Source organism: Myotis yumanensis, unplaced genomic scaffold (assembly GCF_028538775.1).
Source record: "Myotis yumanensis isolate MYYU_CA2020_CCGP unplaced genomic scaffold, mMyoYum1.0.hap1 SCAF_9, whole genome shotgun sequence".
NCBI lineage: Eukaryota > Metazoa > Chordata > Mammalia > Chiroptera > Vespertilionidae > Myotis > Myotis yumanensis.
In genome coordinates this window covers 6,926,829-6,947,474 of record NW_027223760.1, presented here as the reverse complement: position 1 = coordinate 6,947,474, position 20,646 = coordinate 6,926,829, and the positions used below count along the sequence as shown (strand labels likewise).

The window sequence follows — 20,646 nt, the reverse complement described above, 5'->3', positions numbered from 1 at the left end:
CTTGTTTTTCCTTTTTATTGAGTTACAAGGTCTGTGTCCCCTGCCTTGAGATTCAATGGACTTTCTGACTGCTTTGACAAGTAGTGGATGATTGTGGCTTCTCAGATAGGGAGAATGCCTCCTGACTCTCTGAAGTACGAACCCTTGGAACTTGGCCACCATGTTGTAAGGAAGCCCAAGGTGCCCATTCAGAGGCCACATGAAGAGGACATCAGTCACTGGCCAATTTCCCTGGTTGGTCTTTCATCTGCCAGCAGAGCTAACTTACCAGCTGTGCAAGGGAGGCAACATGAAAGCAGATTCTTCAGCTGCCAACTGAGCTACCTCAGATGAAGCAGCAAAGAGCAAAGATTGGCCATCCCTACCATATCTTCCAAGATTTCAGATTCATGAGAAAAATAGATTGTTGTTACTTTAAACCACTAGGCTTCAGGATGGTTTGTTATGCAGCAACAGCTAACCAGAAGCATCTTCCCAGACCATTCCCCACCAATTACCAAAAAGTTTAAGAAAGTTACAAAATTGGTATAATCAGGCAATAACATATTATGGAAACTTTACAGACACAATTTAGAAAAATTCAAATGAGATCTCTTGCATACATCAAGTGTTAGCACCACTGGTGATTCACATTATTTCAGTTCATGTCTCTGAGCACTTTGTTAGTGCAGTATCAGGCTTCTTCAGCAAGATGGTACAGTAGTCCAAGGAAGTCTAGAAGTTACTACATTCCCTTATTCCTTTCCTCTCTTTAGTTTTTACGATACCATTCTAACTTAAAATGTCCCTGACTATAACTCAAAATACATTCTGTGCCAAATATTTTTCACTTGCCTCTGAAGATCTGTACTGTTCTCTCCTTCACCCTCGCTCTTTTCCCAAGGAGGCTGATCTATGTGGAACTCATAGAACTTCAGTGGTTTGCCACTTGGGGTCTTCTATTCAAGAACAAATTGTAATTGTTAGGTAATTTTATTTACTTGCAGCAAGTAAAGGTGACAGAGGATTCATATCCAAAGCTCTATCTTTCTGAAGAGAAGCTTAGCTATTACTTATATTCTCTATTTGGTCAATTTCACATTGATTTTATCTTTGCAGTTGACTACACTTCTCTGGGTGAATTCTTAGCAAACTCATAGTGTTTATAGATAGTCTGAAAACTATTGTGGTATATTTTAACATTTATCAGCAATAGCATATTGTAAGAATGTCCCAGACCTTGAGACCCTTGTCTTACCTAATAACATCAGTGGGATCTCTGGCTCTTTGACTTCTGCTTGGCTTCTGCCAATGGGAAGTCCAAGCAGGAGATCTCTTCAGGGTAGAAAAATAAGGTCAGGGTATTTGTTCTCATGTCTCTCTTTCTACAAGGTTATCTCTGACTAGTTGCAACCCTATGTGGAAAGTCATACCTTCTCTACCCAACCATCTTTCTGCATTCCAGTTATCATTCACTCCCTGAGGGTTAGAGTGCAATTTACTCACTCTTACCAGCAGTCTCCCTTGTCTCGTCTATAACCTGTGTTTACAACTTGTAGGAAACCCATGCACTTTATTGTCCCCCAAGTACGTAATTAGAGTGGGTCATCTCTGCTACTAGAATGGTGATTGAGAATTCTTAACAGTACACACTTTCTTTTTTCTTTAAGACATTCTCTGGTCTTTATACTAATAAAAGGGTAATATGCTAATTAGACCAGGAGACCTTCCGGATGTCCTTCCGGACAAAGCCATGGTGACTGGGCCGAGGCAGAGGGGGTTAGGGGCGATTAGGTCAGCAGGGGAGAGCAGTTAGGGAGATCAGACTGGCAGGGAAGGGCAGTTGGGGGCGATCAGGCTGGCAGGCAAAGTGGTTAGGAGAGATCAGGCAAGCAGACAAGTGGTTAGGAGCCAGTGGTCCTGAACTGCAAGAGGGTGCAGGCCAGGCTGAGGGACACCCCCCCGCCTTCCGCATGAATTTCGTGCATCAGGCCTCTAGTATATATATATATACTAGAGGCCTGGTGCACAAAAATTTGTGCACTCGGGGGAGGGGGGGGGAGGAGGGTCCCTCAGCTCGGCCTGTGCCCTCTCACAGTCTGGGACCCCTCAGGAGATAACGACCTGCTGGCTTAGGCCTGCTCCCGGGTGGCAGAGGGCAGGCCCAATCCCTAGGTGCAGCCCCTGGTCGGGCTCAGAGGAGGGCTGATTGGGGAGTTGGGGCGCCGCCCCTGTCATGCACAGAGCAGGGCGGATTGGGAGGTTGCAATGCCACCCTCAGTCACGCTCAGGGTAGGGCCGATTGGGGGGTTGGGGCACCGCCCCCTGTCACACTCAAGGCAGGGTCGATGGGGGGGTTGCGGCGCCACCCCCTGTCACACACAGAGCAGGGCCAATCAGGGGGTTGGGGCGCTGCCCCCTGTCATGCACAGAGCAGGGACCCTCAGGGGGTTGGGGAGCTCCCCCCTGTCATGCACAGAGCAGGGCCCATCAGGGGGTTGGGGAGCTCCCCCTTGTCACGCACAGAGTAGGGCCGATAGGGGAGTTAGGGCACCGCCCCCTGTCACCCACAGAGCAGGGCCGATCAGGGGGTTGGGGCGCCGCCACTGTCACACTCAGGGCAGGGCCTATGGGGAGGTTATGGCTCTACCCTGTCACACACAGAGCAGGGCCGATCAGGGGGTTGGGACACCACACCCTGTCACACACAGAGCCTCAGGGTGATCAGGGGATTGGGGAGCTCCCCCCTATCAGGCACAGAGCAGGGCTGATCAGGGGGTTGGGGGCCTTCCCCTGTCAGGAACAGAGCAGGGTGGATATGGAGGTTGTGGCCCTACCCCCTGTCACACACAGAGCTGCAGGGCGATCAGGGGGTTTGGGCACTGCCCCCTGTCATGCTGATCCAGTGCCAGGAGGCCTTGCGGCTCCGCTGACCCTGGTGCTGGGAGGCATATTACCCTTTTACTATATAGGATAGAGGCCTGGGGGCTGGCTGGTTTGCCCTGAAGGGTGTCCTGGATCAGGGTGGGGGTCCCCACTGGGGTGCCTGACCAGCCTGGGTGAGGGGATGATGGCTGTTTGCAGCTGGTCACACACCCTTCAGGGTGGGGGTTTCCACTGGGGTGCCTGGCCAGTCTGGGTGAGGGGCTGAGGGCTGCTTTTAGGCTGGCAGCTGTTGACTGAAGCTCCCAACCGCTCCTTTTTTTTCTCTTTTTAAAATTTATTCTGGGCCAGCTTTAGCTCTGGCTCTAGCTCTGAGGCTTCCGCTGCTGAAAGCAGGTATCTGGTTTGTTTGTGTTCTATAATCGAAACAATGTATAACTCCAGCTCTGAGATCCCGGCCGGCTGAAAGCTGGTTTCTGGGGTTTTGTTTAGCTTCTATATTTGTTAGAATGTTTCAAACTGCCAGCTCAGAGGCCGGCAAGGCAGCGGGGAATGTTGGAGTCCTCCGTCACTGAAGCAAGCAAGCCTCATGTTCGCTTCCAGCTGCCTGGCTGCTGGCCGCCATCCTGGCTGACAGTTAATTTGCATAAGGATATGCTGATTAGCCAATGGGAAGGGTAACAGTTGTAGGATAATTACCATGTTTCTCTTTTATTAGTGTAGATAATTATCTTGTAACGTGCTTTCAGCTTGCCTTTCTCTTCCCAAGGGCTGCCTCAGGACACAGCCTTGAGAGAGACCACCTGTACTGTATAGTATATGTGACTCAGCCCAGGTAAGGCCTCTGCTTTTCACATATAGCAGGCAGGTATGGAAGATATTTGTCTTGGTGTAAGACAAATGTAGGTTCTGCTGCCTGACACAACTAAAACCATACTCGTGAAGCAGGAGCTGGTGCAAAAAGGAAGAGGTTTTATTCACGTGCCATGCAACATGGGAGAATAGTGGACTCCTGTCTAAAAACCATTTCTACTTCTTGCTCAAGCCTATGGTTCTTATAGGGATAGGGTGGGGAGTGCCTTTTTTCTATCCAATTATCTTGCTAGCTCTTGATGCTTGAGACCTTCCATTCATCTTTGTAGGTTTCAGTATGCTCAAGCTCTGTCAATCATTTTAGTGTTTGGTGCACTTATTTTAAGAACCTCTTCCTGTGCACCTTGACAAATGGGGGAGAATCCTGGGAGCTCCAACTGATTGTCTACGGTTACAATTCTACTCTTCAAAACTCTGTACCCTTGTAATCTTACAAGAGTAAATGGACAAGAAATCTATGGCCTTTCAATACACCAATAGTGAACTTACAGAAAGAGAGACTAAAAAAGCAATCCCATTTACCATCACACCAAAAATATTAAGATACCTAGGAATAAACTTAACTAAGGAGGTAAAAGACCTATACACGGAAAACTAAAGGAAACTGAAAAAAGAGAAAAAGGAAGACATAAACAGATGGAAGAACATACCATATTCATGGATTGGTACAATCAACATCATTAAAATCTCCATACTACCTTACAGAACTTGGCTGGAGATCCTGGCTAGAGATCCTGGCTAGGCTGCTGATCAACTGAAGGCTGCCTCCGTGACTTTCCTTCTTCGCCGATTCCGTCCACACCTTTGGATGGAACATTTATCAACATTTATCAACAATAAATGTTAGTGCAGTATCTACAAGGCACTAATAACCCCTGGACCTGCTGGGGCTGGACCCCAACATCATAGGACATTTCAGATACAGACACTCACCTGTGCTGAAGAGCGGGAGAAGGTGTGGATGAGTGGAATCTGGGAGAGGCTGGGGAGAGAAAGGGGTCCAGGAGAGGTGGCAGCAAATTGAGTGCTGAGTCACCCTGGAGCCCAGGCCTTGGGCAGGCATTTTCTCCTGAGGCTATAACTACAGGCCCCAGGCAAGGAATACAGCCACACCCAGATTCCACCCTGAATGGGACGAAAGATTAAAATAATCTGATTAGTCCCTGGGAGTTAACAGGGTCTGGCCTATAGAGGGGCTTTCAGTCCCAGCAACAACAACAACAACAAAAATCACAGACATTCCAGAAAACTGGGATCTTAAGCCAGCCAATGGAATGACATTTCAATTTTTCATTTTTATTTTTTTATTATTATTTTGTTAGCTTTTTTTTTGCTTTTTTCTTTGTTACTCTTTTTTCTTCTTCTTTTTTTTTTTTTTGCTTTTTTCTTTGTTATCCTTTTTTTGTTTGTTGCTTTATTTCCTACTTCTTTTCACATTATTTTTTCAACCATGTGAGCAGCAAATACGTGAGCAGCACCCTCTTGTCCAAGGAGCATCAGCCCCATGAGCAGCCTGCCTCAAGCCTAAGAGCAGCAGCCTCATGTGGCCTGCCCCTGTCCAAGGAGCAGCAGCTGTGTGAATGGCCTGCTTCCCCATCCGAGGAGAAGCAATAACGTGAGCAGTCCGACCTGTCCAAGGAGCAGCAGCCGCATGAGCAGTCTACCTACATCTGAGGAGCGGCAGCCCTGTGCAGCCCGCCCCCATCTGAGGAGCAGCAGCTGCACACAGCCCACACCCTGCACTAGTCCAAGGAGCAACAGCTGCTCAAGCATCTTGCCCTTGTCGAAGCAGCAGCAGCTGCACGAGCAGCCTGCCCAACCCGAGAAACAGCAGCTGTGTGAGCAGACCGCCCACATCCGAGGAGTGGCAGCCCTGCACAGCACGCACCGGTCCGAGGAGCACAGCCACAACAGCCTGCACCTGTCTGATGAGCAACAGCCAGGTGAGTGGCCCGTCCCTGTCCAAGGAGGAGCAGCCACGTGTGCAGCTCACTCCCATTCAAAGAACAGCAGCTGCTCAAGCAACCCACCCCCGTACGAGGAGCAGCAGCCTTCAATCAACCTGTCCAAGTCCAAGGAGCAGTAGGCCCACAAGCAGCCCACCACATCAGAGGAACAACAGCAGCGTGCAGCCAGCCCTCATTCAAGGATCAGCAGCCTTGTGAGCAGTCTGCCCCAGTTCAAGGAGTAGCAGCTGCGTGTGTAGCCTGCCCCATCCAAGGAACAGCATCCTCGTGATCAGCACACCCTCTGTCTGAGGAACAGCAGCTGTGTGTGAATCCTCCTCCCACCAGCCAGAGGAGCCACCATGGCTGTGAATAGCACCCACCAGAGGAGCTGCTGCCAACTGAGGAGCACCTGCTACCACAACTGCCCGAGGAGCAACCACAGCCCGAGAAGCCACTGCCACCCAAGGAGCAGCCCCTGAAAGACTCAACAACTAGATATGTTGGTGAGATCAAACACAGGTAGACAAATAAATCGCCAAAGAAAAGAAAAAGAGGACACACCAGAAAAGCAGCTAAGAGAAACAGAAGCATGCAACATGACAGAAAAATAATTCAGATTAAGGGTCCTAAAATGCATAAACCGGATGGAGGAAAAAATCAGCAACTTATGCAAGAATCAAGAAGAAATGGATGAAAAAATCAACAACTTATGTAAGAATCAAAAAGTAATGCATGAAAAAATTAATAACTTATGTAAGAACCAAGAAGAAATAAAGAGTGATATAGCTGCAATAAAAAACATCATTGAAAGTTTCAACAGTAGACTAGGAGAACTGGAGAACTGAATTTGCGAATTAGAATACAGGGAAGTAAAACACACCCAAACTGAAATGCAATTGGAGAAAAAAATTAAAAGACATTAGGAGAGCCTAAGGGAGCTATGGAACAACATGAAACGAACAACATACGAATAAGAGGGGTGCCAGAACAATAGAAAGAGGAACAAGGGATAGAAAAACTATTTGAAGAAAAAATATCAGAAACTTCCCTGAGGTGGGGAAGAAAAAAGTCACACTAGCACAGAGAGTCCCAAACAAGGTGAACCTGAAAAGACCCACACCAAGACACATCATAATTACCATGGCAAATGTTCAGGACAAAGAGAGAATCTTAAAAGCAGCTAGAGAGAGACGGAAAGTAACATACAAGGGATCTCCCATTAGATTATCAAATGATTTCTCAACAGAAACACATCAGGCCAGAAAAGAATAGACAGAAATTTACAAAGTGATGCAAAGCAAAGGACTGAATCCAAGAATACTCTATCCAGCAAGGCTCTCATTCAAAATTGAAGGGGAAATAAGAAACTTCACAGCCAAAAAAAAGCTAAGGGAGTTTATCACCACCAAGCCAGCAATGCAAGAAATGCTAAAGGGACTGGTGTAAAAAGAAGAAATACAAAGCTCAGAAAGAAAACAGCCACAAAAAATAGAAATGGCTACAAACAAGTACCTTTCAATAATAACTTTAAATGTAAATGGACTTAATGCTCCAAACAAAAGACATCGAGTGGCTGAATGGATAAAAACACATGACCCATACATTTGCTGTCCACAAGAGACCCACATCAGAAGAAGGGACTCACACAGACTGAAAGTGAAGGGGTGCAAAAATATCTTTCAGGCAAATGGAAATGAAAAAAAAGCTGGGGTAGCAATACTTATATTGGACAAAATAGACCTCAAAGAGAAGGCCATAACAAGAGCTAGGAAAGGCCACTTCATAATACTAAAGGGATCAATACAACAAGAGGATATAACCCTGATAAATATATATGCACCCAATGCAGAAGCACCCAAATATATAAAAAAATCCTGGAAGATATGAAAGGAGAAATCGACAACAATACAATCATAGTAGGGGACTTTAATACACCACTGACATCACTGGATAAATCCTCTAGACAAAAAATCAGCAAAGAAATCCCAAATGACTAACTAGGTCAGATGGATTTAATTGACATCTTCAGAACATTTCACCCCAAAGCCGCGAAATATACGTTCTTCTCAAGTGCTCATGGGACATATTCAAAAATAGACCACATATTGGATCACAAATGAAGTCTCCCCAAATTCAAGAAGATTGAAATCATACCAAGCATCTTCTTAGACCACGATGGCATAATATTAGAAATAAACTACAATAAAAACAACCCAAAATACTCAAACACTTGGAAACTGAATAGCATGTTATTAAATATTGATTGGGTTACCAATGAGATCAAGAAGAAATCAAAAACATCCTGGAAAATAATGACAATGAAAACACAACAATCCAAAACCTATGGGACACAATGAAAGCAATCCTGAGAGGGAAGTTTATAGCTCTACAGGCCTATCTCAAAAAACAAGAAAAAATGGTAGTAAATCATCTAACTCTACAACTCAAAGAATTAGAAAGAGAGCAACAAGAAAAGCCCAGAGTGAGCAGAAGGAAGGAGATAATAAAGATTAGAGCAGAAATAAATGACATAGAGACCAAAAAAAAAAAACAAAAAACAAAAAACAATACATAAATTCAATGAAACCAAGAGCTGGTTCTTTGAAAGGAGAAACAAGATTGATGAACCTCTATCCAGGCCCACCAAGAAGCAAAGAGAGAGGACCCAAATAAACAAAATCAGAAATGATAGAGGCAAAAAAACACACAACAGACCCCACAGAAATACAAATGATTGCTAAAAAATACTATGGACAACTCTACTCCAACAAACTAGACAACCTGGAGGAAATGGACAAATTCCTAGAAAAATACAACATTCCAAAACTCAATCAGGAAGGATCTAAAAATCTCAATAGGCCAATAACTATGGAAGAAATTGAAGCAGTCATCAAAATGCTTCCAGCAAACAAAAGCCCAGGACCAGACGGCTTCACCCAGGAGTATTACCAAACATTCAAGGAAAAGCAAATGGAAAAGAAGAACAAGGGATAGAAAAACTATTTGAAGAAAAAATATCAGAAACTTCCCTGAGGTGGGGAAGAAAAAAATCACACTAGCACAGAGAGTCCCAAACAAGGTGAACCCGAAAAGACCCACACCAAGACACATCATAATTACCGTGGCAAATGTTCAGGACAAAGAGAGAATCTTAAAAGCGGCTAGAGAGAGACGGAAAGTTACATACAAGGGATCATTCTCTGAAGCCAGCATCACCCTAATACCAAAACCAGGGAAAGACAACACAATGAAAGAGAATTACAGGCCAATATCCCTCATGAACATAGATGCCAAAATCCTCAACAAAATCTTAGCAAATCGGATCCAGCAGTACATCAGAAAGATCATACACCATGACCAAGTAGGATTTATCTCAGGGATACAAGGATGGTACAATATCCGTAAATCAATAAATGTGATTCATAACATAAACAAACTGAAAGAAAAAAACCACATAGTCATATCAATTGATTCAGAAAAAGCATTTGACAAAATTCAACACCCATTTTTGATAAAAACTCTCAGCAAGGTGGGAATAGAAGTATCATATATCAACATAATAAAGCCATATATGACAACCCCAGCCAACATCATACTAAATGAACAAAAACTAACACCATTTCCCCTAAGAACAGGAACAAGACAGGGATGCCCACTCTCACCACTCCTCTTCGACATAGTACTGGAAATATTGTCCATTGAATTAGACAAGAAGAAGAAATAAAATGTATCCAAATTGGAAGAGAAGTAAAACTGTCCTTATTTGCAGATGACATGATAGTATACATAAAAAACCCTAAAGACTCCATCAAAAAACTATTAGAGTTAATAAATAAATTTGGCAATGTAGCAGGATACAAAATTAACGCCAAGAAATCTATGGCATTTCTATACACCAATAGTGAATTTACTAAGAGAGACTTAAAAAACAATCCCATTTACCATCGCACCAAAAAAATTAAGCTACCTAGGAATAAACTTAACTAAAGAGGTAAAAGATCTCTACTCAGAAAACTATGAGACGTTGAAAAAAGAGATAGAGGAACACATAAACAGCTGGAAGAACATACCATGTTCTTGGATTGGTAGAATCAACATCATTAAAATGTCCATACTACCCAAAGCAATCTATAGATTCAATGCACTCCCCATTAAAAGGCATATTTCACACCAAGGGCATATTTCACACCAAGGGCATATTTCACAGACCTAGAATGAACTCTCCAAAAATAATTCATCTGGAATAAAAAATGACCTCGAATAGCTGCAGCAATCCTAAGAAAGAAGAACAAAGTAGGTAGGATCTCAATACCAGATATCATGCTGTATTACAAAGCCACTGTTCTCAAAACTGCCTGGTAGTGGCACAAAAACAGACATATAGATCAATGGAATAGAATAGAGAGCCCAGAATTTGGCCTGAACCAATATGCTCAATTATATTTGACAAAGGAGGCAAGAACATACAATAGAGTCAAGATAGTCTCTTCAATAAATGGTGTTGGGAAAATTGGACTGATACATGCAAGAAAATGAAACTAGACCACCAACTTACACCATACACAAAAATAAACTCAAAATGGATAAAGAACTTAAATATACGATGGGAAACCATAAAAATACTAGAAGAACTCAAAGGCAACAAAATCTCAGACATATGCCAAAGCAATTTCTTCACTGATATAGCTCCTAGGGCATTGGAAACTAAAGAGAAAATAAACAAATGGGACTACATCAAAATAAAAAGCTTCTACACAGCAAAAGACACCATCAACAAAACAACAAGAAAGCCCACTTCATGGGAGAACATATTTGCCAATGTTATCACCGATATGGGTTTAATCTCCAACATTTATATGGAACTCATACAACTTAACAAAAGGAAGATAAATAATCCAATAAAAAAATGGCAAAGGTCCTAAATAGACACCTTTCAAAAGAGGACATTCAGAAAGTTAAGAGACATATGAAAACATGCTCAAAGTCACTAATCATCCGAGAGATGCAAATCAAAACAACAATGAGGTACCATCTGACACCTGTCAGAATGGCTATCATCAACAAATCAACAAAGGACAAGTGCTGGTGAAGTTGCGGAGAAAATGGAACTCTTGTGCACTGCTGGTAGGAATGCAGACTGGTGCAGCCACTGTGGAGAACAGTATGGAGTTTCCTCAAAAAACTAAACATAGAACTCCTATTTGACCCAGTAATCTCACTTCTAGGAATATATCCCAAGAATCTAGAAACACCAATCAGAAAGGATATATGCACCCCTATGTTAATAGCAGCACAATTCACCAAAGCTAAGATTTGGAAACAGCCTAAATGCCATCAGCAGATGAGTGGATTAGAAAACTGTGGTACATCTACACAGTGGAATACTACGCAGCTATTAAAAAGGGAATTCTTACCATTTGCAGCACCATGGATGGACCTGGAGAGCATTATGCTAAGTGAAATAAGCCAGGCAATGAAAGAAAAATACCACATGATCTCACTCATTTATGGAAAATAAAGAACATTATAACCTGATGAACAAAAAATAGATACAGAGGCAGTAAAGCATTGAACAGACTGTCAAATTGCAGCAGGAATGCTTGGGCGAAGAGGAAAGAGATCAACCTAAGGACTTGTATGCATGCATATAAGCACAACCAATGGACACAAGACACTGCGGGGCGGGGGGGAGTGTGTGGTGGTGGGATAAGGGCATGCGACAAGGGGTTAAGGGAGGCTAGGGGAAGGTCAATGGGGGAAAAAGAAGATATATGTACTACTATATGTAAGACTTTAAACAATAAAATAAAATAAAAATAAATAAATAAATAAAAGGTCTTAGATGTTAAAAAAAAAAAAAGGAGTAAATGGATGAAGGTCCATCCTCTGTAGTTTCTTCCTGCTGTCAAAGGAGTACTCTTACCTATCCCTTGGTCTAGAGATTCTTGCTTTCAACTAAAGGAAGAAGACAGTCAAGAATGAAGGGAAGTCTTTACCTGATGAAACAGTATTGCTATGTTAGGAAGATGGCATATGCAGTGTCTAGGTGGTAGTACTGCTAGACAAGCAAAGCTGGTAGACTGCTTCATATTTCAAAAGTCTGTATTGTAGATGGGCAGCATTGCAGTATTAGTGATGGGTATGCTTAGTAGTGTAGGGAGAATTGTAATTAAATTAGAAACTGGAGAGTCTAAAAGCTCCCCATCAATCTAATCCTGGGTGAGGTTTTGTGTAGCCCACCCAACAGTGGATTTGTTTGCCAATGAAGCCACTGTCTGCAAATTGCAGACAAAGGCATTATTAATCCCAGCATGGCCATAAAGTTTCTACACTAATAAAAGAGAAACATGCAAATTGGTGTCACTCCACTACCCTTCCCATTGGCTAATCAGGGAGATATGCAAATTAACTGCCAGCCAAGATGGCGGCCGGAAGCCTGGCAGCTGATGCGAACAGGGAGGCTTGCTTACTTCAGTGACGGAGGACTCCAACGTTCCCCGCCTGACTTGCCGGGCTCTCAGCTGCAACTCTAAGCAACTATGTTGCAAATATAGAAGCTAAACAAAACCCCAGAAACCTGCTTTACTCAGCCGGGCTTCAGCCAGCCGGACTGCAACATTGTATCAAATACAGAAGGTAAACAAAGGCCAGAAACCTGCTTTCAGCAGCCGAAGCCTCAGAGCTAAAGCTGGCCCAGAATAAAAAAAAAAAAGAAAGAAAGAAAGGAGCGGTTGGGAACTTCAGTCACCCGCCAGCCTAAAAACGGCCCTCAGCCCCTCACCCAGACTGTCCAGGCACCCCAGTGGGGACCCACACCTTGATCCAGGACACCCTTCAGGGCAAACCAGCCAGCCCCCACCCGTGCACCAGGCCTCTATCCTATATAGTAAAAGGGTAATATGCTTCCTGGCACTGGGATCAACGGTGCTGCAAGGCCTCCCCATACCGGGATCAGCATGACAGGGGGCAGCGTCCAAACCCTTTGATGGCTCTGCGGCTCTGTGTGTGACAGGTTGTGGCGCCCCAACCCCCTGATCAGCCCTGCTCTGTTCCTGATAGGGGGGAGCTCCCCAACCCCCTGATCGCCCTGCGGCTCTGTGTGTGACAGGGTGCAGCGCCCTAACCCCCTGATCGGCCCTGCTCTGTGTGTGGCAGGGTGCAGCGCCCCAACCCCCTGATTGGCCCTGCTCTGTGGGTGATAGAGGGCGGCGCCCCAACATGCCCCATGGGCCCTGCTCTGTGTGTGATGGGGTAGAGCCATAACCTCCCCATAGGCCCTGCCCTGAGTGTGACAGTGGCGGCATCCCAACCCCCTGATTGGCCCTGCTCTGTGTGTGACAGGGTGCAACGCCTCAACTCCCCCCTCCCACGGGCCCTGCTCTGTGTGTGATGGGGTAGAGCCATAACCTCCCCATCGGCCCTGCCCTGAGTGTGACAGTGGCTGCACCCCAACCCCCTGATTGGCCCTGCTCTTTGGGTGATAGAGGGTAGCGCCCCAACCCCCTGATCCGCCTTGCTCTATGTGTGACAGGGTATGGAGCCCTAACCCCCCTGATGGGCCCTGCTCTGTGCATGACAGGGGGCAGCACCCCAACCCCCTGATCCGCCCTGCTCTGTGTGTGACAGGGGGCGGTGCCCCAACTCCCCTATTCGCCCTACTCTGTGTGTGAAAGGGGATAGCTCCTCAACCCCCTGATCGGCCCTGCTCTGTGCGTGACAGGGGGGAGCTCCCCAACCCCCTGATCGACCCTGCTCTGTGTGTGACAGGGTATGGAGCCCCAACCCCCCTGATGGGCCCTGCTCTGTGCATGACAGGGGGCAGCACCCCAACCCCCTGATAGTCCCTGCTCTGTGCGTGACAGAGGGTGGAGCTGCAACTTCCCTATCCACCCTGCCTTGAGTGTGACAGGGGGCGGTGCCCCAACCCCCCAATCGGCCATACCCTGAGCGTGACTAGGGGTGGCATCACAACCTCCCAATCCGCCCTGCTCTGTGCATGACAGGGGATGGCGCCCCAACTCCCCAATCAGCCCTGCTCTGAGGCCGACCAGGGGCTGCACCTAGGGATTGGGCCTGCCCTCTGCCACCCAGGAGCAGGCCTAAGCCAGCAGGTCATTATCTCCTCTGGGGTCCCAGACTGTGAGAGGGCACAGGCCGGGCTGAGGGACCCCTTCTCCCCCCTGAGTGCACAAATTTTTGTGCACCGGGCCTCTAGTAGCAATTATAAAACAAAAATAAAAAGTACCATTATCACATAGCTTTTGGAGGTGCTGTCCCTTTCTAATAGAGGAGTTTTAAATATCTTTCAGGAGTACTGTTGCAGCTTTCCCTAGCAATATCAGCAGCAGCAGCTAGATCCAAGTCCTCCTCAAGCAATGCCTGCTTATAGGTTTAGTTTATACATGCTTTAGGGAAGAGTGAGTTTTTAGCATGTCTCCATAGGAATGGGTCCATTTCTCTGCTAACTCAGGACTTTATGTCTTCTAGGTCTTTAGTAAGACTTGATCTCCTGACTGGAACTGGTGTAAGGGCTTGACAACAGGTAGATACACTTGCAATGAGGAAACTTGTGCAAAGTTGTTAGTGTTTGCCCTAAGTGTTGTACATGTTGTTTGCTTTTTGATACATGTTCTAGATCTAAAAGGGTGTTCTTAAAACAGAAACTTGGAAGGGTATCTCATAAACTATTTCAAAAGGATTTTATTTAAATTCATTTTGGGAACTGCTACCCTAATCCAGAGTAGGGCAATTGGGAATGCCTGGTCCCATTTCAAATGTGTTTCCTGGCATATTTCCACCAGGATCTTCTTTATTGTGTGATGCATTTTCTCAGTCTTCCCCATCGATGGGAGTCTCCAAGATGCATGTAGTTTCATTGAATCTGTAGTGCCTGTCCTGTTTTCTGGGAGATTTCTGAAGTAAACAATGGTCCATTGTCACTTTGAATGCTTGAGCTCTGTTGGCTAAAATGACTCGATTGACCTACTTGTAGATCTTGGGTACTGATAGTGCACTTCTGGGTCCTTCCAGACAAGTCAGGGCACTTACAGATAAAGATAATGTTTCAGGGGAACTTCTCATCATAATTGTTTCTCCAGGGGAAACTTTACTTGTGCATGCAATGTCCAAGATAAATCTTGGCCCAACAATGGGCATGTAGAGAAAACTATGATTAAAGTTTTGATACCTAAACTAGGTGTTGTAGAAGTTGAAGGAATCCCTTGTACTGACTGAGCAATTTTGTAATTGCTCAGTCACTCCAATATCTGACACCACACCTGCATTCCTTTCTAACATTTCTTAGAGAGGATTGTCTATTCTTTGTCTTTTTCATTTTTTTTATTTCAGGGCAGACCTTTCTCCCATGGCCCTCCTCTTTGCCATAGGCACATTGATTGAATGTGCAGTAGTTCTTTCCTCCTTTTTTCTGGGTCCTGCCTTTCTTTAGGGTTTCTTCACACTGTTTCTAAGAAAATGGTGGCCTGCTTTAATTTCCTTGCTTCCAAGGTAAACTTTAAAGGCAATATCCACTATGTGGGAGGGAGTCTTTCCCAATGCCCCCTTTAAACTTTGAAGCTCACTTCTGATATCCAGGACACTTTTTCCAATAAAAATCATGTTTACCATCTGGACATTTTCTGGTGCCTCTGGGTCAGCATCAGTGTGCTTTTGATATGCCTGATAGATTCTTCCTAAAACTTCAAAATGGTCTTTGTTTGGTTTCTGTTGAACAGCCTGTATCACATTCAGGCTCTTTTGTTTAAGCACTCCTTTCTTAAGCCCTTCCAATATGCATCTTTCTGATATTCTAGGAATTCTAGTTCCGCTCTAGTTAAGTCCCAGCTAGGCTCTGTCAAGGGAATTGCCCTGGTTTGGGGGTCTCATTGGGATTCTCTCTCTCCTTTTTAAGATATGTTGAGAGAGAGAGAGAGAGAGAGAGAGAGAGAGGAAGAGAGAGAGAGAGAGAGAGAGAGAGAGAGAGAGAGAGAGAAAGAAACATTGATGTGAGAGAGAAATATCAATTGGCTACCTCCTGCATACCCTCTACTGAGGATTGAGCCTGCAACTGGGAGTGAGCCCTGACCTAGACTCAAACTGGTGACCTTTCGGTTCACGGGACAATGCTCAACTAATTTAGCCACACTAGCCAGGGAAATTTTCTTGATGGAGATGATAAGCATCTTCTTCAGCTTTATTGATAAACAGCAGACTTTTATCTGATGTTAATAGGGTGTTAAGGAAAGCCTGTACATCTGCCCAGTTTGGATGGTGAGTGCCAAAACTGGAGGTGACAAGATCTGCCATGTTTTAATAATACTCCTTATATAAGGGGTTGGAATTCTTCCAATTCAGTAAACCAAAAGTGGAAAATGAATTATGGGCACAATACTGGTCAGCAGGCTTGTTTTCCCAATTTATTCCACCAAATAAAGGGTATTGCCTCAAAGGGAATTGTCCCTCTGTTGATTTGACATGCTCTCTGGCCAAATTGGGTGCCCTGCTGGTTCTTTGAGGAGGAAACCATCCCTTCATCATACATGGGTGGGGCTGTAGTCCCTCTGGGCTCTATTTCAGGGGAGAGGAGATCTTCTTGCTGCTAATCCTGTGTCCCTGTGTTCTGGGCATTAAAGAGACTCATTTCCTCCTTTTCCTTTTCTTCCTGAATCCATAAATCCAATAGTCTAAACTAATGGACTAACTGCTCATAAGCAATTCCTAGGGTCTTATCTCCCTCCATTTGATACTGAAAGTGGTCCTAACCAGACACAAATGACACAAAGCCTAAGTGACACAAAGCTCAAGTGGCATGAAGCCAAAGCAGCAGGGATGACCCAGGATAGCTTACCAACTGGTACCACAAATGGTCCTAACTAGACCCAAGTTGTACAAAGTCTAAGCAGCATGGATAGAGGACCCAGGTGTGCATAGCAATTCAACTTAACCAGTCTTGGAGTCTATCTGCTTCCCAGAATCCTGTGTCCTTTCACCAGCCAAGCATGTCAGATGTCTGATGCCTTGAGAAGGATTGCAGGAAAATTCCCTGAGTAAAGCTCTGGGCAGCTGCTAGAAAATCCCCATAGTCCCCCTCCTGGGTTGGCCTGCCACAGGCAGCTGGGACCCAAGCCCCCAAGGACTTACCAAAGTCCACGATTTCCCAGTCGTTTGGCTGCCTGAAACAATGAAAGCCAAACTCATGAGGCAGCTGCTGGTTCCAAAGGAAAGAGTTTTTATTCTGGTGCCACACAACCCATCTCAAAGACCATATCCCCTTCCTGCTTAAGCCCAAGGTTTTTACAGGGGTAGGAAGGGAGGGTTTTTTTTCTATCCAATTATCTTGCTAGCTTTTGGTGCACTAGGGCCCTGTCTATTCTTCTTTCTAGCTTTTGACTGCTTAGTGTAAGAACAACCTCCTGCACCATTTTGGCCAATGGGGGACTTCCAGATGCTCCAACTGACCATCTATGGTAACACTGGGGCCACACAAGACAAGCCTTGTTAGTAAGTTCTCTGGCTTATTACCTATCTGGCACTCACCTACCAATCTTCAGTGATCTGCCACTTTCTTAGGTCTCTCCGTGCTCTCTGTACGGGGGCTTGTTTCAGATTACTTTCAGGAGGTTTCCAACCAACATATGCTTTTAAAACAAGCAGTCTCATCTATGTTTACAAACAAATATGAAACATGGAGTATCTAGGGTAATGATTCTCAAGTTCTGTCTTTCTGTTAAAAAGCACCTTGATTTTCTAAAATTCTTCTTAAATTGTGACTTATATCTCCTCCCACTCCCCTTACCTATGGTAACCACCATACTGTTGCCATGTTACAGAAAATCATCATCATCTCTTCCCTCATAGAGATCTTAGCTCTGAGTCTGGGTCTCAGCAACTCACGTGTTCACATCAAGAACAATTGCACAGAGCACATCAGTGAACGGGGCATGGGAGGGGGTCAAGGATAGGTATGGTAGGCAGGGATTACTGCAGGACATGAGGAAACAAATAGACTCCTTATTGCAGCAGTTCTCAACCTATGGGTCTCGACCCCTTTGAGGGTCGAATGACCCTTTCACAGGGGTCGCCTAAGACCATCAGAAAACACATATTTTTGATGGTCTTAGGAACCGAGACACCGCTCCTCTATCCGTCTTCAGGCAGGTCCACTCTCATGCAGATACGCCCACATACGAGTTCCCGGCGTGATGACATCATCACACCAACCCCATCACATACACCCTATACAAATACAGGTGTATGTGACAGAGTTGGCACCATAATATACTATGCAGACCAGTCACACATGTGTAGAGAGCAGCTACTGTGTAGAAAGCAGCTGCTGTGTTGAAAGCAGCTACTCTGTTAAAAGCAGCTACTATGTTGAAAGCAGCAGTATTGGAGGTAAAATGACACTTCATGAATTATAATTACTGGGTAAATGTAAAATTATGTACTGTAAAATCATCAAATACTGCAAAAAAAAAAAAAATCTGTACCATGGAAACTTAATCTGGATGCTGATCGATCTTTTTATTTTCAGCTGTGGTTGATGTGAATTCTGCCCCCTTGTGACAGTAACAGGTATGTAAAAAAATCAACACAGAGTGGTAAATCATAGGAAACTTGAATGAACTGTATTGACTGAACTATGCCATGTATCATCTTTTGTATTATTAAAGCTGTTGTTATATATTATTTTCATTAGCAAACCATCCCATGACGATGGATCGTGTAGAGAAGAACGTTAAGAAAATATAGTGAGGATTTTTTACAGTATGGTTTTACCTCAATAATTACAGCAGGAATTGAGAGACCGCAATGTGTTATTTGTTGTGAAGTTCTATCAGCCAAATCAATGAAGCCGAACAAACTAAAACGCCATTTTGATAGCAAGCATCCAAGCTTTGCCGGCAAGGATACCAACTATTTTAGAAGCAAAGCTGATGGACTCAAGAAAGCCAGACTTGACACTGGTGGCAAGTACCACAAACAAAACATAGCAGCTGTTGAAGCTTCATATTTGGTGGCACTCAGAATTGCCAGAGCTATGAAACCTCACACCATTGCTGAGGATTTACTGTTGCCAGCAGCCAAAGACATTGTTCAAGTTATGATCGGAGACGAATTTGTTACAAAATTGAGTGCAATTTCCTTATCTAACGACACTGTCTGCAGAAGAATAGATGACATGTCTGCTAATATTCTTGATCAGGTAATCCAGGAAATTACATCTGCTCCACTTCAAATATTTAGTATCCAGCTTGATGAATCTACAGACATTGCAAACTGTTCACAGTTACTGGTTTACGTGAGGTATAATAAGGATGGAGACTTTAAAGGTGAGTTTCTTTTTTGCAAACCTCTTGAAATGACAACTACTGCATGTGTTGTATTTGACACAGTTGGTTCATTTCTGAAAGAGCATAAGATCTCTTGGGAAAAGGTTGTGATGTTTGCACAGATGGTGCTCCAGCTACGCTAGGATGTCAATCTGGATTTCAACGTTTGGTACTGAATGAGTCACCAAAAGTCATTGCAACCCACTGTATGATTCATTGGCAAATATTAGCAACGAAGATGCTGCCACAAGAGTTACAAGAAGTAATGAAAAGCGTCATAAGTTGTGTCAATTTTGTAAAGGTGAGCACTTTAAATAGTTAACTGTTTTCTCACCTGTGCAACGAGTTGGATGTGCCAAACAATGCTCTGCTATTTCACACTGAAGTGAGATGGTTGTTGAGAGAAAAAAATTTTAAAACGTGTTTTTGAGCTTCGTGATGAACTCAAAATGTTTTTTAATCAGAAAGCAAGACCACAGTTCAAAGCACTTTTTGGTGATAAAAGTGAACTGAAGAAAATAGCTTACTTGGTTGACATCTTTGCCATCTTGAATGAATTAAATTTATCACTGCAAGGACCAAATGCAACATGCCTTGATTTGTCTGAAAATATCCAATCATTCCAAATGAAACTTAAGCTTTGGCAAAAAAACTGGATGAAAATAAAATTTACATGTTGCCTACCTTATCTGCTTTCTTTGAGGAACATGACATCGAACCAGACAAAAGGATTACGATGATAATTTCTGTGAAGGAACACTTGCACATGCTTGCAGATGAAATTTCATCGTATTTTCCAAATCTACCTGATGCCCCATTTTCACTTGCCACAAGCCCATTCACAGTCAAAGTTGAAGATGTTCCTGAGACAGCACAAGAGGAGTTCATTGACCTTATTAACAACAATGCAGCGAGAACTGATTTCTCTACAATGCCAGTTACAAAATTCTGGATCAAGTGTTTGCAGTCATATCCTGTTCTGTCTAAGACTGTGTTGTGCCTTCTTCTTCCATTTCCAACAACATATCTTTGTGAAACAGGGTTTTCCAGCTTGTTGGTTATCAAGTCTAAATACAGAAGTAGACTTGTTGTGGAAGATGATCTTCATTGTGCTCTTGCAAAGACTGCCCCGAGAATTTCTGATCTGGTGAGAAAGAAGCAATCTCAACCTTCGCACTGACGTTGGCTTTTTACACATACTGTCACAAAACGTAGCAATGTAGTTTACTGTTGTTATATTAAGACTGTTACCCATGCTACACCATGCTTCAAGACAAAATTTCATTTATTTGTAATTAGAAATAAATATTTCACAATATGTAATTACATATTGTTTTTGTGATTAATCACTATGCTTTAATTATGTTCAATTTGTAACAATGAAAATACATCCTGCATATCAGATATTTACATTATGATTCATAACAGTAGCAAAATTACAGTTATGAAGTAGCAACGAAAATAATTTTATGGTTGGGGGTCACCACAACATGAGGAACTGTATTAAAGGGTCGCGGCATTAGGAAGGTTGAGAACCACTGCCATAGACCATCCGGCATTAGGAAGGTTGAGAACCACTGCTTTAGAATGTACCATGATGTGCAGCAAGGTCTGATTTTCCTAACTTG

The 20,646-nt window shown here is 44.0% G+C and overlaps 1 pseudogene; it reads left to right on the top strand.

The window, feature by feature from the left end:
* The first annotated feature begins 114 nt into the window (after nt 1–114).
* On the top strand, nt 115–20,198 carry LOC139016731 (protein FAM200C-like; annotated as a pseudogene).
* Nucleotides 20,199–20,646: the final 448 nt, after the last annotated feature.